General features: G+C 40.4%; 1 pseudogene across 1 annotated transcript in view; it reads left to right on the top strand.

Moving 5' to 3' along the window:
• The window catches only part of LOC307107448 (keratin, type I cytoskeletal 18-like), a 64,879-nt pseudogene extending 40,252 nt beyond the window's left edge, over positions 1-24,627 (top strand). Inside the window, exon 2 of the transcript in view lies at positions 23,822-24,627. The product of the transcript in view is annotated as a keratin, type I cytoskeletal 18-like (transcript). The remainder of the gene's footprint in view (positions 1-23,821) is intronic.
• The last annotated feature ends 2,223 nt before the right edge of the window (positions 24,628-26,850 follow it).

Below are 26,850 nucleotides of genomic sequence, written 5' to 3'. Positions count from 1 at the left end.
GTTCTAGACTCAGCTATCAGATAAGAAGAAATAAAAGGCATCCAAATTGGAAAGGAAGAAGTAAAACTGTCATTATTTCAAGATGATGTGATACTGTATATAGAGAACTCTAATGATTGCACAAAAAAACTGCTAGAACTGATAAATGAATTCAGTAAAGTAGCAGGATACAAAATAATATCCAGAAATCAGTTGCATTTTTATACACCAATAATGAACTATCAGAAAGTGGAATTAAGAAAACAATTCCCTTCACAATTGCTTCAAAAGGAATAAGATACCTATGAATAAATTTAACCAAGGATGTAAAAAACCTGTACTCAGAAAATTATAAGACACAGAAGAAAGAAATGGAAGTACAAATAAATGGAAGCATATAGCCTTTTCATGGATATGAAGAATTTACATCATTAAAATATCCATGCTACTCAAATAAATCTACAGATTCAATGCAATCCCTATAAAAATACCAAAACAAATATTCCAAAAATTTATATGAAACCACAAAAACCCTGAATAGCAATAGCGAAAGCAGAACAAAGCTGGAGGAATCATACTACCTAATATGATTTACCTAAGTCAAACTATACTACAAGGGCATAGCAATCAAAACAGCATGGTACTGTCATAAAAACAGACATATAGATCAATGGAACAGAAAAGAGATAAACCCACACCTTTATAGTCAATTAATATTTAACAAAAGAGGAAAAACATACAATGGGCTAAAGATAGTCTATTCAATAAATGGACAGATATGTGTAAAAAATGAAAGTAGACCACCTTTGTATACCACACATAAAAATAAACTCAAAATGTATCAAAAACTTAAATGTTAGACTAAACCATAAAAAATCCTGGAAGAAAACACAGCAGTAAAATCTCAGACATTAAAAAATTAACAAATGGGATTACATCAAACTAAAAAGCTGTTGCACAGCAAAGGAAACCATCAACAAAATGAAAATATAACACACTGAATGGGAAAACATATTCACCAATGATACATCTGATAAGAGATTAATATCCAAATTTTATAAATAACTTACAAAACTCAATATCAGGAAGACAAACAATCCAATTAAAAAATGGGCAAAGGACCTGAATAGATATTTCTCCAAAGAGGACATACAGATGGCCAACAGACATATGTAAACTTGCTCAGCGTCACTAATCAGCAGAGAAGTGCAAATTAAAACCACAATGAGGTATCACCTCACAACTGTCAGGATGGCTATCATCAATAAATCAACAAATAACAAGAGCTGGCCTAGGATATGGAGAAAATGAACCCTCATGCATTCTTGGTGGGAATGCAGACTGGTGCAGCCACTGTGAAAAGCAATATGCAGATACATCAAAAAACTAAAAGTGGAACTTCTTTATGACTTAGCAATTCCATTTCTGGGACTTTATCTGAAGAAATCTGAAACACTAATTTGAAAGAATGTATGCACCCCTATGCTCATTACAGCATTATTTACAATAGCCAAGATTTGGAAACAGCCTGAATGTCCATCAATAGATGAGTGGGTAAAAGCAGCCATAGTACATTTATACAATGGAATACTACTTGGCTGTAAAAAAGAACATTTTACTCTTTGTGACAGCATGGATGGACCTGGAGAAAATTATGTGAAGTGAAGTAAGTCAGTCAGAAAAAGGCAAGTACCATATTATTTTACTCATAAGTGGAATCTAATGAACAAACTGAACTAACAAGCAAAATAGAGAGTAGGCTGATAGCTCTTAGGAGTCTTGGGGGTGGAGAGATTGAGCAATTAAGAACAAAAAAGAGAAAGAACAGGTGGACACGGACTACAGTGTGGTGATTGTGTTGGGGAGAGGGGTGGGTGGAGGTGGAAGAGTTTATAGGGGGGATAAATGTTGATGAATAAAATAACATTAATAAATGAAATGTTCGATACTAGTGCCAATTCAAAGCTCGTATTATAAGTATTAAATGATATGATGTATTCAGAAGCTTAAACACAGTGCCAGGCACAAAGTAAGCACTAAATCAGTTAACGTGTCCCTTCCTTCATCTCTCTGGTTGCAGTGAAGAATATTTTCTCAAAGGAATCAGCTATTCCCTGTCCACACCCTTATATTAGAAGAAAATATTTGGGGTAGGTTATTCACTTTTTCCTCAAAAATATTTATTTAGCACTTACTGTGTGCTAGTCACAGGTCTAAGTGTTGGGAATATAGTTGGAAATCAGACAAGATCCTTGCTCTAGTCTACTTTGACTAACATTCTACTATAGAGAAACTAACAATAAGCAAAGAAAATAGCAAATATTATCTATGATAAGGACTATAAGAATATATGTTAGGGGATGAAATCCAAAATGACTGGAGGGCTACATTAAATTGGTTAGTAGGGCTTGGCCGGTGTTGCTTACAGGCTGAGCATCGACCTATGAACCAGGAGGTTAAGGTTCGATTATTGGTCAGGGCACATGCCCGGGTTGCAGGCTCAATCCCCAGTAGAGGGTTAGGGGTGCAGGAGGCAGCTAATCGATGATTCTCTCTTATCATTGATTTTTCTATGTCTCTTTCCCTCTCCCTTCCTTTCTGAAATTAATAAAATATATATTTAAAAAATTGAGTGGTAGGAAAAGTCCTCTCCAAAATGCCATTGGCTTGAAGGTCAAGAATGAATTGGCCATTCAGAGTTATGGGAGAAGACTGTTTCAGGCAGAGAAACCAGCTAATGCAAATGTCCTAAGGCAAGAAGAAAGTTAACAATTCAGAGCACAGAGAAAAGGCCAGTGTGCTGGAAGTGCAGAAAACAGGAGGAGAATGATGATAAGAATATGAGCCCAGAAGATAAGGTTGGAAGGTAGACACAGGCTGGAACTTTCAGAGCCACAGTAAGGTGTTCTAAGAAATTTTAATTTCATATAAATCTCAAGGAAAGCCACTGGTGAGTTTACACAGGGGAGTAAAATAAACTTACATATAGATTTAAAAGATCATTCCAACTATTTTGTGAGGAATGAATTATTAAAGAACAAAGTGGAAGCAGAGAGACCAATCAGTAGGTCTTTGTAAGGATAATGTGGTCTTAGAACAAGGTACTGAAACAAACAAAATAAATGTAAATGGATTCAGGAAATGTTTTGGAGGCATATTTGGTAGGCGATCTTGAGAGATTGGGTGTTGGCCCTGAGAGAAAAGGAGAAATCAATGATGAGTCCCCCATTTATAGCTTGAACCTCTGGGCAAATGGTTACGCTATTTCTGAGATGGTAAATAACAAGGATAGGCAGGGATCTTGTGTATCACAGAAAGAAGGAAGCTGATGAAAACAAAGGTATAAGGAGTAAAATGAAAGAAAAGGAACGTCCCACAATGTACAAAATAAAATGGAGAAAATGTGAAATCAGAAGAAAATGAAGTAAACAAGATTAACAGTTTAATACTACTGGCTGGAAAATTTAATGCACAATATGAGAAGCATTGGAATATGAAAGGCCTATTCAAAGTGTTCGGTCTTGTGATCAGCATTTTCATAGAATGGCAAATCAATTTTTTTTCTTCCAGTCACATCGAGGGGTATTTAGGTTCTGGAATCTTGGAAAGACTGAGAGTTTACTTAAGAATTACAAGTGTTTTTTTCTTTTTCTTTTTTTCAGATCTAGTCATCAAAGCCCTAAGTACCAGGGATGAAATCCTTTTCAAATAGGGATATTTTCTGAGTGGTATACTTTGAAAATCTCAATAGATGGGTAGGAAAAAAGCAAAGTCTCAGCTTTTTCCACTGGCCTGACTCCTTTTTGGGGACAAGAGGCAGGAGCTGGCATCCTCTTTCCATCATATTCAATAGTAAAAAAAAATTATGAAACAAATGTAGCATTTCTCCTTCAAAGATTTAAAATTAAGAAAAATATTTTGGGGTTGGAAACTTGGGAGCGATGTGCTGGGCTGATCTGTTTGTCCAAGACCAAAAATTCCAAAGAGCTTAGGAGAAAACACAACACAAACGCTCCTGTAGCTTTGTTCTTATTCACTATTCTTTCAAGGCCAACTTTATTCTTCCCAATTAGGCTTCCTTCTATTTTAATTTTTTAAAGAACTCCAAAGGTTACAGGAGGAAGAATAATGTATAGGTGGTTGAGATGCTGAGTTTGTTTTTCATGGCTGTGTTGTTATGGTTCTAAAAGCAGCTATCAGGAACCACGGAAATACTGGGGATTTCTTTAGAGCCATTTGAATCATTTAGTGGCCATCCATTTAGAGTTGGGACCCTATAATCATAAATCTCTCTTCCTTCTATTCCTCCATTGGCAAAAGGATAAGATCTTGGTGCAGTTGAAAGAAGATAATGATGGGTCCTAGTTGAGAGTTTTGATAATGCTGTCATTTCCAGTCACCCATGAACTTGTCTGAGTGGGCTTTAATTGGAAATTGTAATGGGATCAGCCAGTCTCAACCACCAGGAAATTATGCCCAATTCTAATACAATTGAGATGATTAGATGAAAAGCATTATTTCTTGATCTCTGCTATGCTCCTGGTCCTACACTGGACATGTTATACACATTATAGTATTTACGTCTCCTGTTAACACCTGAGCATTATAATTTCCATGTGAGTGCATTCCTGCCTAGCTGGAGCTGAGGTGTGTACACATCAGGCAGGAGAAGTTGGGTGACACCTCTTCCTCTAGGTTACTATATGTATCGACTGATCCTCGGGGGATTCCAAAAATTTCCTGCAGAGGAAAAGTGACTTGAATTGGAATGGACTTGGCAGGGGATTACACCAGAAGCCAAACTTCAGGGAGGGACTCTTGAGACCCCGATGAGTATTCATTCCAATAGAAGAAACAGTGTGATGAGGCACATTTTGCAATAGGGATTGCATTGATGTTGGTCCTGGGTCTAGCATTGAAACTGGCACATGACACTCCGACAGCATATATGAACCATTGGAAGAAAAGGGCAATTTTAAAAACCAGAATTCTAGTTGATGCTGTCCAGTAGAACTTTCTGTGATGATGAAAATGTTCTATATGTGTATTGGCCACATGGGCTATTGAGCACTTCAAATGAGGCAAATATGACTGAGGAAAGGAATTTTAATTAAGTGGCCACATGTGTCTAGTGCCTACCACAGTTAAATGCTTGAGTGCCTACAGTGCTGTGGGATTCCCCAGTATTAAGCATAGCTCAGCAAATCCAAGTTAGAGATGTGGAAGTCAGTGGGGGCAAAGTGCAGCGGAGTGTGGAGTGAGAGATGTCAGAGTGAATACAGCCCAAACCAATTTAGAGTCTGATAGAAATTTGCTTATGTATTGGACTTCTTGTATAAGCAGAGACCAGTTTAGAGTTGGCAAAATATGTGTATTAATGACCTCAATTGGACCCACATGGTAGTGAGCTTTGGATTACAGTTAGAAGGAACAATTAGGCTCATTGCTCTGCGGAGTCTCGGCACCTGCTCTAGTTTTTAGCGCATTGTGTATGTTTAGTAAATATTTATTTTGGATGAGTGAACGTATAATGGGATATAAAGGTACTCACCTGAGATCACTGTATCAGTTAGCTCTTGCCATAGTAATGCTGCATAACAAACTGCCCCAAAACCTAGTGACTTAAAACAAGATTCATTTATTCTTACTCATAGATTAGGAAATTAGCTGAATGGCTTCTGTCATGTGAATTCATTCAGGGGCACAAGAGAAGCTCTTACAGAGATGACAAAAACATGAGGGCAAGCAGAAGCTTATACTTAAGGTGGGTCCTCAGAATTCTCCCATTGTCACTTCCTTCCACATTCCATTGGGCAATACATATCACCTCACTAATCCCAAAGGTAAGGGTTGGAGAAGTACCCTAAGCCCACAGTATAAGGGGAAGAACTATGAAGTTACATGGCAAAGAACATGATTCAGGGAGGGGTGAGGAAATGAGGCCCAAAATTTGATCTGCCATGGTCATGTGGCAAGCCAGGGTCAGGTCTGGAGTTCATTCTAAGTTTTTCCAGTTCCATAGTCTATATTTCTTCCTCTACTCCAAATTCTTCATGTGCAATCAAAGACAGTTTTACCACCCATGTGACTCCTCATCTCCAGGGCAGATGTTATATTTCCATCCTTTAAAAAACCTGATATTCTTCTTTTAAAAATTTTGTTATTTATCTCATTGAATGATTGTCATTTTTGTGGTACTGGACTGCAATCAATCCACATGACTTGGCTCTGTCCTAGAGTTGGAGGTGTAGTCTCATGGAGGTTCAAAGAATCTGTTAGTCTGCAAATATTTTTGCTTTAATCATGGACCGTCTCAGTTACTAAGAGCCTGGGATGCTGCTGCCAATGGCTGAAGCACAGAGAATGGAAGTTTCAGTCCCAGTACCTTGGGTTTGGTTTTCAACTTTGACTGAGGTTCTTTGCTGCTATCAAAATCTACTATCGCCTTTTTAAAAAAAGGTTCACTTAAAAAATATATACATCAAAATTCTATTGTGTGTGTGTTATTCTATAAATTTTGACACATTTTGGATTCAAGTAACCACCAACATAATCAAGATATATCTGTCACCTGCAAAATTCCCTTGTGTTGCCCCTTTGTAGTCAATCCTTCCCCACATGTCTAGCCTTTTCTAGAATATTGTATAAATGGAATTTACAGGGTAGCCTTTTGAGTTTGGTTTCTTTTAGTTAGCGTGATGCACTTGCGATTGACCACGCTGTTGTGTGTATCAGTAGCTTGTTCCTTTTTGTTTCTGAGTGGTATTCCATTGTATGAATGCCAAAACTTTATTTAGCCTTTCTGTGGTTGAGAGACATTGACAGTTTGTTTACAGTTTTTGATAGTTATGAAAAAGCTCCTATAAATATTGGCATATAGGTTTTTGTGTGAATGTAAGTTTTCATTTTTCTTGGATAAATGCTTATAGTGAAATTGCTGCATTGTATGGCAAGTATATGTTTTAATATTCCAATTCCCTATTAGAATATTGGAATCCAAAGCAACCTTTTAAGAAGCAGCCAACTTGTTTTCCGAAGTGGCTGGATCATTTGCAGTCCTACCAATAGTGTATAAGAGTCCCTACTGTGATTTTTAATTTCTCTATTTTTCTCTTTATATGGATTTGCAATCCCAGACTCCATTTTGATTTTTTTTTTGTGTGTGCCTTCCCTGGTAGTTTTAAAAAACCTGTTACCTGGATTAAATCTGTTTTTAGAATACATGTATCACAGTTTTTTGCATGGAGAAATAGATGAGAATGCTGGAGTTCAAATTCATAGAACTGAAATGTTAATTTGCCATTAGTACACTGAACATCCAAGGGCATTTTTCTTCTTGACCCTTGTGACCTCAAAATATAAATAAAGGTGTTGACCTAGATAATAAGTGTAGTTTCTATAAGTCTGAATTAATGATTTATAGTTTCTTAGTCTTAGCTGCCTGCAAAACTTTGGGCCATCAACCTCCCATAATTTCTGATATTATTCAAGCTAAATTCCTGACTCTGGCCTTTACCATTTCAACGTATGCTGGCACGGCTCTCAACTGCCAGCACCTGCCTCTTTTTATTTGAGAGCTTTCTCCTGTCATCCAAAGCCATTCTGCTCATGTGCATGGCAGGTTGGAGTGCCAGGGAATTAACACCTGCTCAGTAGCTGAGCATCAAGAGGTTGCCAGTTGGATTCCTGGTCAGGGCACATGCCTGGGTGGCAGGCTCAATCCCAGGTGGGGGTGTGCAGGAGGCAGCCAATTGATGTTTCCCCTCTCATCGATGTTTCTATCTCTCGCTTCCTCTCTCTGTAAAAATCAATTAAAAAATCTTTTAAAAAAAGTTCAACTCTTGCCCTAACTGGTTTGGCTCAGTGGATAGAGCGTTGGCCTGCAGACTGAAAGGTCCCAGGTTCGATTCTGGTCAAGGGCATGTACCTTGGTTGCAGGCACATCCCCAGTAGGAGGTGTGCAGGAGGCAGCTGATCGATGTTTCTCTCTCATTCATGTTTTTAACTCTCTATCCCTCTCCCTTCCTCTCTGTAAAAAAATTAATAAAACATATTTAAAAAAGTTCAACTCTTAAATATATTTAAAAAAACCACTAACTGAGAGAATAGATTGAATTGGTGTATAAACACACCATCTCTTGCACCCTCTGGGTGGCATAACTCTGAAGTTCATGGCTCTACACTGGCTCCCAGAGTGCCCCAGGGGGTTTAAGCTCTGGTTGCCCACAGTAGCAACTTGCTTGGTAATGCAAACTTTCCTGGTTGCCTTACTTTTGTTTGATATCTCTTCTCTTTTGCCTCCAAGATCAACTACTTAAAATCAGTCCTTGACTCCATGTCTACTTTTGGGGAACCCAATGGCAAGCCAGACCTGTTTCTGATTTATCTTCTGAACAACCTTTTTTGGTTACCTGCATTCTTGACCTCCATGTATTCTATTCTTCATTAACTGAGTATATTCAAAATTATATCTAGTTCTCCAATTCCTGACACATTCTATTTTTTAAAAATCTATTTTTAAAATTTATTTTTATTTATTTCAGAGAGAAAGGAAGAGGGAGAAATAGAAACATCAATGATGGGAGGGAATCATTATTCGGCTGCCTCCTACATGCCCACTATTGGGGATCGAGTCTGTGACCTGAGCATGTGCCTTGACTGGGAATCAAACCATGACCCCTTGGTTCATAGGTTGATGCTCAACTACTGAGCCACACCGGGTGGGCTCCTGACACATTCTAAATGTTTCTGCTCTCTGCTGCCCATGAATGACATTTGTTGTGGTTGAAAAGATCATGCTTATGGGAGCCACATTTGTATAAAGTTGTATAAGTGATTTAAACTTCTCTGGCTTCAGTTATGTCATCTGTAAAAGGAGGTTAGTGGGCCCCATCATATAGATGGTTTAGAACTTTAATTTCCTGTGGGATTTTAGTGGATAGTATAGATCATCAAGCTAAATTGGTTCTCGTGTTTCTCATTGTCTGGTCACTTATAGACCAAGGCCTATATCCTTCATGGTTGACCACTTTTCAAGGCCATACATTAAAGAAGAATCAGTCTGTTTTTACCTGTAATATTTGGTTTTCTATTGATGGGAAATAGTATTTCCAAAGAATGGTAAAAATGATGATATTCTGGTTTTCATTGATGGGAATGTGACATGATATATTTGTGCCATAGTTCCTATCTTGGTAGATTATTTCAACAAAAGAAATAGTTTCTTCCAGTGTTGCAAAAAATTACAGTGTTTCATAAGTGTTTATTGAGGTTGGGTGAAAAAAAATGTGCAACATGAAAACAAATGTCTTATTTTTGCTTTGAACCCCAAGCATAATGAAAGAAGACAGAGCAAAACAGAATCTGAGTTAGAAACAATAGGAACATTGTTGTAACAGTAATAGTAATAGGTAATGTTTCTTGAATACTGGGGATGTGCCAGGTAGCAGTGTGCTAAGTGCTATGTAGATGCTCCCTCCATAACAATCTTCTGAGGTTGGTCCCATTTTCGTCATGCCCATTTTACAGATAAGAAAACAAGTCCAGAAAAATTAATGAAATTGCCCAAGGTTACATTGCCAGTAAACAGTGTGGCAAGAGTCAAACCCAGAGGCCAGTCACCAGAGAAGGCACTTTTAACCTCTATGGCATGCTGCCTCCCCAACTTGAGTAGCCCTGTCATGGAGAATCAATGGTTTTCGATACATGTTGTTTCATGTTTTATAATCTTAGTTCTTTATCTTGAGTGTAAATAAGCTCCTAAGTTTCTTAAATCCTTTGATTCTGGTTTTAACTTTCAGAAAAGGTTCTTTCTATCCTGACAGACTATGAGGCTTATTCCATCCTCCCTCGATTTTCTCTTATCCAGAATAAATAGCTCCTAAAAATCCTTGCTGCAAATCATTTGTGTAGTGTATGTATTTATGATCACTGGAAAGTTGCTGCACATCTCTACTGGTCATTCTGAGGAGAGCTCTTCACCAGGCACCAATTTACTTTAGGTTTATATCATGCCTAGTCTTCAGCTTGTTTTCATGGAAGGAAAGTTCAAATGGAACCAGAAGTTTAATGTTCTACAGGAAGAAATGAAGAACTCCAGAAACAATGAATACATGGGTAAATATACAATTTATTTTATTTTATTATTATTTTTTAGAAAGATCCTTGACAATTAAAAAAAATAAGCAATGCATTCCTGGATTTATAACATATATGATAATAATCACATAAAGAGGAAAGGGAAGTAAAAGGAGAATTCATACATTATATGTGATGTGCTCTAATATTAATTCATAATAGATTGTGATAAGTTAAGAATGCATATGATAAGCTTTAAGATGATCACAATAAAAGTAATCAAAGAGGTATAGTTGAAAAGATGGTAGACTTGGTAAAAAAGAATAATAAAAAATACTTGATCAATCAATCACTCAATCAATCAATCAATTCAAATGAAGATAGGAAAGCAGAAACAAAGAAAAGTGGAACAAAACAGCAAACATATAGCAAGAAAGTAATATTTCAAACCCAATTATATTAATAATTTCATTAAATGTTAATGGACTAAACACTCAAATTGAAAGGCAGAGATTGTTGGACTGAGGGAAAAAATAAAGCTCACTTACTCTTTATTTACAAAGAATACGTTTTCTGTATGAAAACACAGAGAGGTTAAAAGTAATAGGTGAGAAAAGACATGCCCAGGAAGGGACAGAGCACATAGACTACGGATGTCTGCCTTGCCTAAAGCAGGCAGTATTAGGTATATATAGAGGACCAAAGCTTTAACAGAGAAGGATGAAACATGAGAAGAATGACACCCTGGAGCAAGGGAATGTTGGTGCTGATGTATGCTGAAACCATTTCTCCAGAGATTTGGCAAGTTTAGCAAACAATCAAATATTATCCTTTTTTTTTATGTGTTGTAGAGAACTGCCAATAAGTAGCCATGTTTAATGGTGTAGAATGGTGTGGGTTTTCTTTTTTTATTCCACCTTTGCCAAAATGATCTTTATTTTATTTTCACCTACCATCTGGGCTGTGAGCAGTGGCAAACATATGACTTGGGTACTAATTTCCTTCACCAGTTGGGTTTGGTGATAAAGTTAGCTGACTGCCATCTTTTTCCCCTGATTCAGTATATCCTATTTTCCTGCTGGCCCCATGACAGTGGCTGTTGCCAAAGCAAACAATGACAGAATATAAGAGAGAGAAATGAACTGTTGGCATATTTATTGCTCAAATTTTGCTGGTGAACTGAAGGGTGTAAAAACGAAAGAGATGCTGTTGTGGCTTTGTTTGTCATGCTTTGCTATGAGGCTATTTGGTAAAAAGTAGGCTTTATGAGTAGTGAATTATTTTCTACACATGCAGCACACATGCAATGTGTGCCTGGCTCTTCCCGAGTTCAGAAACTTCCAGGCCTTTTTGGAAAAAAAAAAAAAAAAAGAACGCTGAAATGTTCCTCCTCTTCCTCTGACCCCCTGCTCTGACTCCTGCTCCCACTTAACATCCCTTCAAAAGGCCCCTCAGCTGGGCAATTGCAGGAATGTAACTCCATTGACAAAATTCATGGTTCCAGTCCTGCATGTGAAATGAATTTCAGATAAACTGGAGATTGTCTACCACTGTGATACAGTGTTGATACAGTGTTTGGCTGGACTGGGGAGAAACTCTCTGTGGTGGGTGGTTATTTTCCTGGGAGGGACTTTAATTAACCCGTCTTCTCTAAGCCTGCACACTGGAAAGGTTTTTGAAGGTGGCATTTCCCCCTGGCTGTTCAAAGGGAATGAAGGTGACAGTTGAGTTTATTCTCAGCATTGTTAATTTGGTTGATATTGGGACCTTTCCAAAGAAATTACTAAGCCTATCATAGAAAATGAAGGCTAACACATTTGAGAAGGATTCTGGAACATTTGGCTCTTGTACTGGCCTGAATAATGTCTGGTAAAAAAAAAAAAAGGAAAAGAAAAGGATGAATTCATTATCTCAAAATAGTGGAAAATATTATAAATGGCAGTAAATGAAGTAAGTGGGAGTTTCCACTGTAATGTACAATTCTTTAAGCTAGCCACCCAGAAAGAACACAGCCTGCTTTTCTGGATGGGGAGTCTGAGCTGAAATTCAAGAGACTGTTCTTAGGCTCTTGAGCGATGTTTGGGAATAAGGCATTCCTTTTGCTGCTGTGGAGCTCCTGGTTTATTGCCCATCTGGGCTATGCATGTCTTGCAGCCTGTTGAAATAAACCCAAATGGAGTTCTCACCTCTTCAACTTAGATCTGACCTTAGGGTGTTCCTTTCCTGTCTGACTCAACCTCCAGGGGAAAAGAAAATAAGAAACTAACCTCCCGCTTTGTGGGGAAATGGTCTCTCTTGCTTCTGAATGCCTCTCCCGTAGAACAAAAGCCATGGCTGTGTCTCCTTGTCAGTGGGATCCAGTGCTAAGCATGTCTGCTCAGGCCTGGGCTATGACGCTCTCGGCTGCGGACCCCGCCCTCATATCCTGGGGGCTGAACCTGTGAGTTTACAGCTTTCCCACACAGGACCAGAAAGCCTCGTCCATCATCGCCACTGCCTTCTCCCTCTCCTGCTGTAAAAGATCCATGAAGGGGATTCCCCCACCTTTACTGGCTTATTGATGCCACCTTCACCTAAATGAGTGAGTTACCCTCTGACCGAGAGTGGACGCAAGGGCCACCTGATGGATTCTCTTCTGTTCATCAGGCTTGTAAAGTGAGTCATCTACAGCATCGCATCTTCTCTATCTTTCCTTCGAGTTTAGTGATTTTTGTGAAATATATACAAGTAATTATAGACTCTTGGTACCTGATATTTGCTATGGGTTCCAGAAAATGGAATAACTATGTCTATATTTATATAAATTTTAAAATAAACTCATTTCAGGGTTTTATTTTCTATCTTTTATTCTGACTACAAACTGTCTTGTACTGAGCAAAAAACAGCCCTGAAGTTTGATTTGTAAACTCTTTTTAAAAAAATATATATTTTTATTGATTTCAGAGAAGGGAGGGAGGGGGGGAGAGAGAGATAGATAGATAGAGAGGATGAGAGAGAGAGAGAGAGAGAGAGAGAGAGAGAGAGAGAGAGAGATATCAATGATGAGAGAGAATGATTGATCGGCTGCCTTCTGCATGCCCCACACTGGGGATCGAGCCTCAACCTGGGCATATGCCCTGACTGGGAATTGAACCATGATCTCCTGGTTCATAGGTCAATACTCAACCACTGAGCCATGCTGGTCGGGCTGGTCTGTGAATTCTTGCTGGTGCATAGGAATTAAGGGGTAGTGGTGCCAAATTAAATTCTACAAGTATTGTTGAGAACTCACTATTTGTAAATTCCAAAAGAAATATGAGTCACAGTTTCAGTCCTTAATAAGCATAAAATCTACTTGCAAAGCAGAACAAACACATATGGAATACCTGGTATGTATTTCCTCCTATTTGATATGCATGTATGCATATGTACATACACACATGCATGCACACACATACACACATCTGCATGCATGCACACATATATGCATATACTCTCATCTACACACATATAAATACTTATACATGCGTATAAAGCATGTGTATACAATAATAAGCACATTTAAATACTTGTATAAATATATGTATAGTGCTTATGCATAGATACACACACACATACATTCATCCTATATAATAAAGAGGTAATATGCAAATTGATGGTCACACCCTCACAAGATGGCTGCCTATGACCAGGCCAGCAGGAGGGTTACTGAGGGACAACCAAACGACTGAATAACAGGCTGTGTGGGGTGACCAGGCCAGTGGGGGCCATGAGGGGTGACCAGGCTGGCAGGGGGGGGCAGTTAGGGGCAACCAGGCAGGCAGGCAGGTGAGCGATTAGGAGCCAGCAGTCCAGGATTGTGAGAGGGATGTCCGATTGCCAGTTTAGGCCTGATCCCTGGGATCGGGCCTAAACAGGCAGTCGGACATCCCCTGAGGTGTCCAAGATTTGAGAGGGTGCAGGCTGGGCTGAGGGGATCCCCCCCCATGCACAAATTTTGTGCACCAGGCCTCTAGTACATTTATATACACCTACATTCATACAGGCATATGCACTCACACACACATACTTATTTTCTCATATATATATATATATATATATATATATATATATATATGTGTATATATATATATATATAAAATATGTATATATATATAGTGTGTGTGTGTGTGTATGTGTGTATACACATATACATACATATATATACACAAATACATACTTTCACATGCATATACCCAGTCACAAACATATATGCATATATGCACAGGCACATATACACCCACACACATATAAACTCACATACCTGTGCACACATATACACATTCATACACATATACATACAGAGATATATACACTGTTAAATTGACTTTTTAATTTTGGTCAATTAATTTAATAGGTAGAAAGTCTAGACCCATATTAATTAATAATAGTTGTGTACCCTTATTTTAAATATTATTTTGATGTACATTCTTCTAGTGTTTCACTGTTAAGAATATATATATATTAAAGAGACTTTCTATTCCTAATTTACTATGGGATTTTTTGTTCTGAGAAATTTGACAAATACCCCAAAATACGATGAATAATGACATATATTTATATATCACCAACCAGAACTAAGGATTGGAAATATTTTGCTCCATCCTAATATAAATGAAAGAAATAATGTGTTACAGAGAAAGTTTTCTTTGTTCTCTACTCACAGTTTATTTCATGTGTCCCAAACCCAGGGGAAAATGTGAACTTAGCATGTATCTTTTTTTTACTCCATTTGAATACACTACATACATATCTATGTCTCAATAAATAATGCACAATGTTTATTTTTTGGTTTGGAAATTGGACATAAATGTCCAGATATGTATAATCTGAAACTTGCTTTTTTTAATTCAACATTTTGTGCAGAATTACAATTATATGATTGAGTAGAGAGAGTTACATTATTTTAACAGTTGCAGGTGCCAGTGTATGAATTTACCAAATGTGCACCTTGGATAAACCTGTCAGACAGAGAACACTGGGCTGATGGACCCTGGGTCTGACTCAGTGCACCTGCACTTAGGCTTCATCCCTCTCCTCACTGACCTATGATTGATGGATATTATACTGCTTAAAAATACAGACCCTGAAACTGACAGCCTGGGTTCAAATCCTAAATCCATGTCTCATTTCCTCACCTGTGAAATGGGGATGATAATGATTACAACTTTATAGGGTTGCTATGAGGATTAAACCTAATATAAACACTCAAATATTTGTAAACCACGCATACACATATATATACAGAAAGAATGAGAGGTAGAGAAAATACTTAAAGTAGCTCCTGGCACAAAGCATGTACCATATAAATCTGTACAAATGTTAGCTACTCTCACTGCTATTGTTGCTATATCTCAGGTAGTATTTAGTACTAAATCTCCTAAATTCTGTGCATATTTTACACTTATAGCACATCTCAATTTGGATGCTAAATTGTCATTTATAGTTTAAACTTATGCATGAAAAAGTAGATTTACATGTTTAAATTGTTCTGGAATGGGCCTGACTTTCTACACCTTGTTCTTCACTTGCATCTGTTAACCAATTGCTGCTTTGGTTCAATGGGAACTCTGCTTAATTTACCCATAGCTCCTGCTGACCAAGACTTGCTGTCTTTTAAAAAATGTTCCTTTGTTTTGCTTTGCACTCTAGCTTTTATTCTATCATCTATCTATCTATCTATCTATCTATCTATCTATCTATCTATCTATCATCTATCTATCTATCAATCATTTTTTACCCATCTTTCCCCATGCCCTTTGACAACCACTAGCTTGTTCTCTGTATCTGTTGGTCTGTTTCTTTATTCATTTTTTTAAATATACAACATATAAGTAAAAACTTACAGTATTTGTTTTTTTCTTATTTTCTTTTGACTTATTTCACTTAGCATTATACCCTCAAGTTTCATCCATGTTGTTGCAAATGTCAACATTTCATTCTTTTTTATTGCTGAGTAATAGCCATCTTATATACTAAAGAGCTAATATGCAAATGGTCATCACACCCTCACATCATCACGCCCTCACGCCATAAAGGCTCAGACACTCAACACTGGGGAAGAGGAATGAGGACCAGTCAGGCTGCAGCCCGGGTGAGGGACAAGCCACCTGCCTCACGGTCCCAGGCACCAGTGGCTGGGGCTGTGGCCCGGGAAAGGGATAAGCTGCCTGCCCCATGGTCCCGGGTGCCAGTGGCTGCGCCTGCGCCTGTGGCCCAGGAGAGGGGCAAACCACCCGCCCCACAGTCCCGGGCACCAGCAGCTGGGGCTGCAGCCTGGGAGAGGGAAAAGCTGCCTGCCCTGCAGTCCTGGGTACCAGCGCCTGTGGCTGCAGCCCAGGAGAGGGACAAGCCACCCACCCCACAGTCTTGGGTGCCTGTGGCTGCAGCCTGGGCGAAGCTGCCCACCCATGGTCCCCTGAGGCTGAGGCTGGCCTGGGTCCTGGGTACGTGTGGCCAGCCAGAGAGAGGGAATCCTAGGTCCCATGCAGAGGTGGTTAGGGGAGATCAGGCCAGCAGGGGAGCAGTTAGGGGCAATCAGACAGGCAGGCAGAGAGGTTAGGGGCGATCAGGCAGGCAGGCAAGCAGTTAGGAACCAGTGGTCCTGGATTGTGAGAGGCAGTCAGACATCCCCCGAGGGGTCCTGGATTAGAGAGGGTGCAGGCCAGGCTGAGGGACCCACCACCCCCTGCACGAATTTCGTGCACCAGGCCTCTAGTATATATATAAATGAGAGGTGGAGAAAATACTTAAAGTAGTTCCTGACACAAAGTATATACCATATAAACCTGTGTAAATGTTAGCTACTGTCACTGCTACTGTTTCTCTCATATACTGTGGAGAGAGACTTCAGCCATGGCTTATAATGCTTCACTGTCTTAAATTTGGGCATATGATGGAGATCCTAGGCTATGTTTGAAAACAGGGCCACTAAGATCATCATTGAAAGGTGGATGTATGCCCTGGACCTTTTGCATTGTCCTCCTCCTCCTCCCTCAGGGACAAACACATCATCCAGTTTCCCCGTAACAGTTCAGTAGCTTAAACTGGTTCTTGGTGTCTTTACATAAATCCTAAATATCTTGCCAGACTCTTAAAATCCAAACAAATACAATAGCCTCCTTTAAAAATATTAGGTGAATAAAATGCCCCTCTCTCATTGCAAATGCTATTTGATTGAGGTCTTTAATTCTTCTTCATTGCTCATCTTTATGTTCCCTACAGTGCCTGCTTACAGAAAGTGGTCAGTTTATATTTGGTTAATGACTGCCTCTGTTTCCTACTTCCCATAAAACCTCTCTTTCAGAGGAGACTTGAACTAATTGCTCCTTTACCCATTTCATCCAGGCCACAGACAAAACCACAACTCATTTGGTGGCTGAAGTTTACTGAAAGCTTCCTTTCCTCTTGATGCAGTCAGTTTATTTAATCACATGGCAGGGTTGGCCTGAGGGTAGCAATGGGCAAGAATTGTTGGAACAGTGACTGCTTATGGTTGGGGGATGAGGGCCTTGCCTTCAAGATTTAGCATGTTGATGCCCAGGAAATTGAATCTTTAAATCTATAGATTTGCAATGAGTGCAGTCAAAATGGAAGTATTGGCTTGTTTTGAGCATCATGGAAATAAAATAATTTAAGTATTTTGGATGCCTACTGATGGCTGAGAAAGAGAATAAGAATTTGTGTAGTTTTACAGGGTGAAAATCAGAGCAATGCTCATGGCCTTTGATGCACATTTTGTAAGCAAAGCAAGGTGGTAGCTTGAATTGCCAAGGAATGTTTTCATTCATTCATTCATCAGTCATCTTCTAGGTTAGCATTCATTGAATGATTAACATGTATCAGACACTATTCTAAGTATAGTACTTTACTTGCATCTACTCATTCAATCCAACCAATAAGCTATTACTCTAGCACTATTAGAAGTTACCTTGCTCAAGCTTATATAGTTAGTAAATGGTGGAGTCAGAACTTGTACCAGGATGTCTGACTCCAGAATCTTTTGACTGGATAGGTGACAGACTGGGTCCCTGCTCTCACACACTTTACATTATAGTAGGTGAGACAGCCAATAAACATATAAGTAAACATTAAATAGGACATATTTCAGATAGTAAAAATGAATATTATAGAATAATAAGATTAACTAAGTGAGAGGGCAGTGTGTCTACTTCAGCTCAATGGCCAGGCACAGCCACTCAGACCAGGTGACACTTGAACTGAGGTGCAAGTGATGACAAGAAGCTAGACACTAAAGATCTAGAATAAGACTGTTTCAGACAGTAGCAATATCTAAAACAAGTTCTTAAGGTGGGTCCAGCAAAACTGGTAATGCCCTGCCTACATTGCCTTCCCTGGGCCAAGGTACCAATTCCCTGGCTGCTATAAATGTTGGCTGCTGTCTGCTCACAACTGTAGTTGCCCTAAGCTGAAGGAGTATGGCTGACATTATGTCCACCCTTGTGGGTTGACCACAGCCAATGGCTGATTGATAGTGTGGTACAAGATGCTGGCTCCTTGCCTCATGTGGAGTCATGGGATCATCAAGTTAGCCTCCAGTGGAGACCACATCTCTGCTTGGCTTTTCCCCATTTCCTGTTCTGCTTCCCTCACTCTTTTCCAGTTTGGTTCTGAGATACTTCCCTCAATTAACCACATGCACAGGAATCTCCATCAAAGGCTCTGCTTCTAGGAAACCCAATCTAAGACAATGGGAAAGAGCCTAGTGTCATGGAAGGACAGCAAGGGAGGCTGGTATGGCTGAAGCACAGGGAGCAAGAGTGTGAGGTGTGAGGGTACATATGGGGGAAGAGGACAGCTGAAGGAAACTTAAGCAGGATAGATGAAAAGCTTAGATTTCACTTAAAGGACAATGGGTGGGCTTTGGAAAGTAATTTAGGTATTCCAGTGCTCTCCAGTTGTGGTGTGGAAAATGAGCTATGGGGCAGTTGAGGCAGAAAACCTTCTTGACCAAAAATTGTAATATTAGAGCTAAGAAATAATAGTGCCTTGAATTAAAAAAAAAAAAGGTGGTGAAGCAGGTGAGCAGGGGCTGGATTTGGAAGATATTTTAGAAGTAGAGTAAGTACTTCCTATTAAATTGGATATGGCAGAGTTAAGAAGTCTTTGTAGGTTTGAGAAGTCAGGCAAATGGCTAGGAGTGGTAGGAACAGTACTTGCTTTATGGGATGCCTTGGAAATTTCTCAAATGGGTTGTCTACATTTAATTCCAGCTTCTTCATTGGAGGAAGCTAATATAGTTTTGAATTAAAATGATACAAAATTGTAATTAGGGGAATGTCACAAAATCATTTAATTGTGTTTCTCTCCATGAAGGCTTCTCTATAACTGTTCATATTTAAGGGTATTCGCTCCTCCTTGCTCTTTCTATTTCTTTACCACCTCTGGCATGACTTTGATCAGAAATTCCTTTTAAGCTGGGAAAAGGCAATTCCATGGCTCCCTGCTTTCTTCTGGGCAGGCAACTTTGTACATGGCTTACTGCCATAGCAATGCCTTGATTAAGCAAAGGCCAAAGAGCCATGCACCATCAGGGAGGGCAGAACTCCATTCCCTGCTTGCTCTCAATTCCAAGCGGATGTGAGTGGGAAAGAAAGTGTGGAGTGACTGTTTGTGTGAGAATGATTACCTTTCCCTCCGGAGAGCCTGTTGGAATATGGAATAGATTAGGATACTCGGAAGCTGTGAATGCCGCAGATCATGCCCAGAGGGGTGGTGATCATCCCAAGGGCTCAGGCCTCCCTGATTTCAGGGTGAGGCATGGAATTAGCAGGAGGCCCTGGATGGGGAATCTAGGCTCCTCATGGAGGAAGAGAACTTTTCTTTTTTCTTCTTTGTTCACAAGCGAGATCCCCCTCCGCCCCCCAGTGGGAGGTGGGACTCGTGCATAGCCAACAATTGATTAACTCTTTTTAACTTTCCTTACTCAGGGAGGGCAATGTTAGCATCAGTGTCTTCCAGGGGAGGGTCCCTCACAGAGTACTTTGGGAGCTGGGGTGCCATGACTAGGAAAGAAGATCCAGTTACTCGCACTAAAAAGAAAAGTGAGTCTTGACCACAGACAGATGCTTAACTAACTCACAAATAATTGAAAGGACAGAGTCCACATGCGCTTTTTAATTGATGGAAGTAAAGCATTTAGAGTGTGAACAATAAGTGGAAAAGAGGTCACCGCTTTCCTTAATCCACTATGCCCAAGCCAGACACCCCCGTCACTTCCTGCTTCATGCAATGCTATTGTGCCTTGACTTGCAGCCAAAATAAGTACTTAATTTTCTGTCGCTAGGTGTACAAGCAATGTTTGTCTAATTTTGGGTGATGTCTGTATCTGTTATCAGGGCCTCGCACAGTGTAAACTTTAGGAGGACAAGAGGCAACATTCAGTGCCAAGCACAGAAGTAGGTGCAACTTGGCTGCTTTGGGTCAGTCAGGATCTGGCTTTGTCCCCTCTCTCAAGTTGTTGCCGCAGCCAGGTAAAATCATCTGCTTTTGCCTGCAGGCCTGTTTTGCCTTAGTCTGACACCAGTTGCTGCCCCCAGCAAGAATCACATAAGAAGCTTCCTAAAAGTTGTGCAAAGTTGTTCCTTGTGTCACTCTGATTCTGCTTTAGCTAAGTAGAGCTTGAGGAGTCAGTGGGCCACACTTAGAAGAATGTCTGGCAGGTGGCTGGGTGTTTGCAGGTATTAGATGTGTTCTGAAATTTTGGAGTGAGTCCAAAGTAGTGATATACTTCTGGGAAACACACTGTGAGGATGGGAGTCAATGAGCAGCCTCATGGGATAAAGATAGTACAATGAGCAGAAAATAGGCCAAGACTGGTATTTTGGGGAACATTCCCTATTAAATGATGGACAATGAATAACAGGAGAAACCCCGAAGGACACTTGAAATGAGCAGTAGGAAAAGGTGGAAGGAGACCAACATCACAGAAACCAAGGAAGACAAGCGTTCATGCTGAGAGGTGAGAGTGCTGCTGGAAATGCAAGCAAGAGTGGCAGCAAACCAAGGCCTTTGATTTTGTTTGACGTTTGTGAAGATAATTTCAAAAGACAGGAGAGAGGAAGAGCCAAGATGCATGAGACCAAGGAATAAGTCTCCCATGTATTTGGTGTCTTCTAAACTTCATGCTGGATGGCAGACAATATTTTATTGAGGGGAAAAGAGTGAACCGGAAGCAGCAGACTTGGAGGGAGATTGGTATGACAAGGAAGGAGAGGAGTAGTAGATCAAGAAGGGGTGTTGTTGTCTATTTCTTTTTGGATGGGAATATTGGAGCTCATGTTTAGGAATTGGACAAGTAGCTGGTGAGGAGAGGGAAAATAGAGACCATAGTCCAGCATCATAGGAGGCAGGTGAAGGGGTTAACCTGCCCATGTGGCAGAGAAAGTTTCTTCTAAGATGGGCGGGAAGGAAGAAAGTTTCAGTGATGATCCAAAGAAAACTGAAAGAGCTGGGAGGAAACTTGTGGGAGTTCTCATCAGATGTTCTCAATTTTCCCAGGGAAGTAGGTGGAGAGGTCATCTTTGAGAGTGAAAGGGCAGGGGAAGAAATAGACCTGGAGGAGAATGAAGGAAAGGGGGAAGGTTGTGGTGGTGAATTCCATGACAGGAAGTACTCTGTGGGTGATGAAAAGGGTTGCAGCCCTGCCCTGAGCCCAGCTACTAAGGTCCCCCTTCTCTGTTTACTCGGCCCCACCCCCCTTTGGCTCTGTTGCTGACAAGGACCAGGAGAGTCTTTACATGTTCAGAGATTTATTGAAAGAAGAGGAGATAGTAAAGGGAAAATACCCTCTGAATTGCTTCTAACTAGCCAGGGAAGACTTTACAGAGGAGAAGAGAGTTTAGAAGGGCTTGATCTGAGAACACAGAGAAAGTTTGCACAATAGTAAGGGATCAGATGGGCCTCTCTGGAAACATATCTTTAAGCTTTTTGGGAGAAAGTAGAGAAGCAATTATCCAGTGGATTACCCGAATTCCTCTTTTTACATCATTGTATCACTGCCAGAAGTTGATTTGTAACACAGTTCAGCCACTTTACCGCATCTTACCTCTCAGAAAGGATGGATTGGGGATTTTTCAGGTTACATGTGTTTTTCAACCATCAGCATTAATACTGGTGGATTCTTTTTGTAGCAGTAAGTGTATGTATAATGGTGTATCCAAGCCAGGGAGGAACATTTTATTTGAAGTTTTACTTTCTTAACCATCATCTTGACCTTCAATTTGTAGAGACTTCCTTATTTTCCCCCAGTTTTGGTGGAGAATATCCCAGTCTGGAAATCCATTCACATAACTCCCTCCAATTACACTCTGAAAAACAGTAATCTCCATAGATATTTGAGTGTGGTCTGTGCCTCTCAGTTTATCAACTTGAATCTACTGCAGAGAGGGCTCAAGGCAGAGTGTTTTAAAATCACAAGCGATGTTTGGTTTGCTGATAACTGAGCTGAAACAATCAGGACTGGCTATATAATTTGCAGGTCCCGGAGCAAAATGAAAATGTGGGGTCCTTGTTCAAAAATTATTAACAATTTCAAGATGATAATAACAGTGCCTTGAACCAAGTGTGGGGCCCTTCTAGGCACAAGCCCTGTGCAACTGCCTGAGTCACATGCTCATGATGCTAGTCCTGGAAATAACCCAAGGGCAGTCACACAAGTTTCAGAAACCTCACCAACTTTCCCCCTCCCCTGCCTCTCACTACTGAGCTTTAGTTTTGGATACTTGCTCTAAACTCTGAGCCAGGTTCTCCTTTAGCTCTCTCTCCTTTTGGAAAAATAAAATCAGCCTAACAATTTACTGTTATGATCTGCTGCCCTGTGACCACCCCAGGAGTCTGGACAGAGGGGTTATAAAGGGATGGTGTGGTGGACAGAGCAACACATGGGTCAACCTGGGAGTCATGCCCCACTATAGAATCACATGTTGGCTTCTAAGTAATTTTCAATTCTTGCCCAGAAGTGATATCTTAATGGGCAGCCAAAGCAGCAGGTCAAGTTAGGACAGCCTTGTGAAGGTGGGTGTGGTGAGCCCCCTTTGCCATTGGGCACAGGCTTCCAACTGAAAGTAGATATGTGTTCATTTTGTGACCTTATTTACAGTAGGAACACTTTTTCTTTCTCAGTTTTCTGATGGAGAGAATTCTAACCCCTGACTATGAAGTTTTGACTTTAATAATTAACAGCTTGATAAATCTCATTTAACTTAAAAGGTTTGGGAGTAGGGGAAAATTATTCATACAGGTGGCTTGGACTTGAGTCTTGGCCTCTCACCTTTCTCCCTGAACAACACGATCTTCAGCAACTGCTCCAGGTTATCCACGAACTACTGGACCCTGGGCTCCATGTAGTTACCCAGCCATGGGACCAGCCAGCCAGCAGCATGGCCATCATCTATGCAGATGCTAGGGGCTCAGCTTTCAAATCTCTGTGTTCCACTCCACTAGCATGTGGAGTGGCCTGGCTTCAGAGATGGCTGGGGGTCCGGCAGGCATAGGGTGGATCCAAAATGAAGAGATTATGCAATGCCTGAATGGCTATCTGGCCTTCTACCTAAGATGGTGAGAAGCCTTGGAGGCTGATAATTGGAGACTGGACAACAAAATCTGGGAACACTTGGAGAAGAAGGGACCTCAGCTCAGAGATTAGGGACATTACTTCAAGACCATCGAGGACCTGAGGGCTCAGATCTTTGTAAGTTTTGTGAGCCACGCCCACGTGGTTCTGTAGATTGACAATGCCCGTCTTGCTGCTGATGACTTCAGAGTCAAATATGAGAAGGAGCTGGTCATGAGCTGGTCTGTGGAGGGTGACATCAATGGGCTCTGAAAGGTCACTGATGACACCAATATCACTCGGCTGCCACTGGAGACAGAGATTGAGGCTCTTAAGGAGGGGGTGCTCTTCATGAAGAAGAATTACGAGGAGGAAGTAAATGGTCTACAAAACCAGATTGCCAACTCTGGGTTGATTGTGGAGTTGGATGCTCCCAAATCTTAGGACTTCAGCAAGATCATGGTGGACATCTGGGCCCAGTAGAAGAACTGAGAGGAGCTAGACAAATACAGGTCCCAGCGGATTGAGGAGAACATCACAGTGGTCACCTTGCAGATTGCTGAGATAGGAGCTGCTCACGGAACTGAGATGTATGGTATATTCCTTGGAGATTAATCTGGACTCCATGAGAAATTTGAAGGCCAGTTTGGAGAACATAATGAGGGAGGTGGAGATGCGCTATGTCACATAGATGAAACAACTCAATGGGATCCTGTTTCACCTGGCATCAGAGCTGGCCCGACCTGGGCAGAGTGGCAGTACCAGGCTGAGGAGGAGAGGCCCTGCTGAACATCAAGGTCAAATTGGAGGCTGAGATTTCTACCTATTGCAATCTGCTGGAAGAAGGGGTGGACTTCTATCTTAGTGATGCCCTGGACAACAGAAATTCCCTGCAATCCATCCAGAAGACCACCACCTGCAGAATTGTGGACAGCAAAGTGGTATCTGAGGTCAATGACACCAAAGTTCTGAGGTGTTAAGGCAGCAGTAGTGGGGCATCCCTTGGCAAGCAGGTGACCAATAATAAGTTCAGAGATCACTGAAAAACAAACAAATAATTTTCCGTCCATTAAAGAAGTTTTGTAGCTGCTGGAGGAAACCTATCCAGGCTGTGAAGAACCTATCAGAGGACAGAGAAGTTTCAGGGATTTGAAATTCAAACAACCCCATGGGTTAGAAACCCTGAATGTGCTAAAAATTAGATGCAAACAACTGCACAAGTTCAGAATAAAAAGTAGATCAGAGACCAAATAGAGAAATGAACATTCGTGGGGAGAATCAACACAATCCATAGAGGGCTTAACAGTAAGTTCAGGCATATAACATGTGGGGGAGTAGTGGGAACTGGGAGGGTGGGACAGAGAGGACAGAGCCAAAGGGCCAGCCATAAAAATACTTTGGTTACCAAGATAACTTGTTCAACATGTTCTCCTCTTTCCTCTAAGGTATGTGACTGTTGACTGAAGTGGGCATGATGAAAGGTGGAGCAAGAGGAAGTTCTACAGAAAAGAGTGTAAAAACACAGACGTATGCAGTCCTCTAGTTCTGAAGAGGAAATCTTTGCATTTTCTATTTTTGGACTGATAAATAAACTCTTCCAGGGCAAAGATCACTTATTCTATTTTTGTCCTTCTAGTCTATAGCATAGGACACCATTCTCATGCCCTCTTCCCCCCACCCTTGTTTTATTACTGAGTCATAATTTGGATATAGTAAAATTCACAGATTTGAAGACGAAGCTTGAGGAATTGCTATATATGTATATACCTGTGTAACCACCACCTGGATCAAGATGGAGACCTTTTCTATTACTCCAGTAAGTTTGTTTGAACTCCATTCCTAGTCAATGCCTATTTGTCTTTCCTTACTCATGTAAATGGAATCAGAGAGCATACAGTCTTGAATGTCTGGTTTATCCTGCTTGTCATTATGCCTGAAGATTCATCCTTATTATTGGGGATAGCAGCAGTTCATTCTTTTACATTGCTGAGTAGTATTCCATTGTAGGACTGTACCATGATTTGTTTAGTCATTCTCCTGCTTAGGCATTTGGGTTGTTCCCATGTGTGGGGTATATGAATAAATCTACTATGAACTGTCTTTTTTGTTGTTGTTGACATATACTCTCATGTCTCTTGATGTCCTCCTTTTTGAAATATTTTTCTTCTTTTGTCACCCAGGGTGTGACTTTTTATTTATCTTCTTCTTATTTCACTGACTTAACTTTCTTCATGTCCTCTGCTGTTTTTTCCTTATTTCCTCAACTTCTAAATGTTCGGCTTTCCCACCCAACCAGTTCAGACCTTGGTCTTCTTCTCCATCTAGATCCACATTCTGTGTTATCTTCTTCAGTCTTGTGGCTTTAAATACCACCTCATAATGCCCATATTTACATCTTTAGCCCAGATCTCTCACTTAAACTCCAAATTGATATATTTAAATGTCTTTCAACATCCATACTTGGATATTTAACAGGTATCTCAAACTTTTTAAGACAGAAATTGGCCTTCTAATCTAACCCTCACAATCTGATCTACCTCTGGTTTTCCCTATCTCAGTGTGGGAACTCCACCCTCCTAGGGGCTAAAGTTAAAAAACTTGAAACAATAATCAACACTTCTCTTTTTCTCTAACCTCCCATTCAATTCACCAGCAAATCCTGTGGAAGCTACCTTCAAATTATACCTTGAATAATCATTTCACCACATCCATCATCCCAAGACTGATATCCTGCTTCAGCCTTTGTCCCCCCCCCCCCCCTACAATCTTTCCTTCACAAAGAAGCCAGAATAATCCCCTTTAGAAGCAGAAGCCAAATCAGGTCATTTATCTGCTCAGAATCCTCCAATGACATCTCATCTTACTCAGAGTCAAAGTCAAGTCCTTTACTATGGCTTATAAGGCCCTGAGTGAATTCCTGCTTGTATCCTCTATGCCTTCTCTTCCTAGTCTTTCCCCCCTTGCCCACACTGCTCTAGACATGCTGGTTTCCTTGACATTCTGTGACCAAGCCAAATATGTTTCCAGGAACTTTGCCCTTGCTGCTTGCTCTCTCTGTAATGGTAACCCCAGATACCTGCACAGCTTACTCCTTTCCCGTCTGCAGGTGTCTATCAGAGAGCATTATGGAGAATTCCTCTGAGCACCTTCTTTAATGCACTAACTCATCCTCACTCCATGCCATGGGAAAGGATGTACCATAT

The sequence above is a fragment of the Cnephaeus nilssonii genome, assembly GCF_951640355.1.
Source record: "Cnephaeus nilssonii genome assembly, chromosome: 11".
Taxonomy (NCBI): domain Eukaryota; kingdom Metazoa; phylum Chordata; class Mammalia; order Chiroptera; family Vespertilionidae; genus Cnephaeus; species Cnephaeus nilssonii.
The sequence above is the reverse complement of the archived record's forward strand: the minus strand, read 5'-3'. Positions and strand labels throughout refer to the sequence as shown.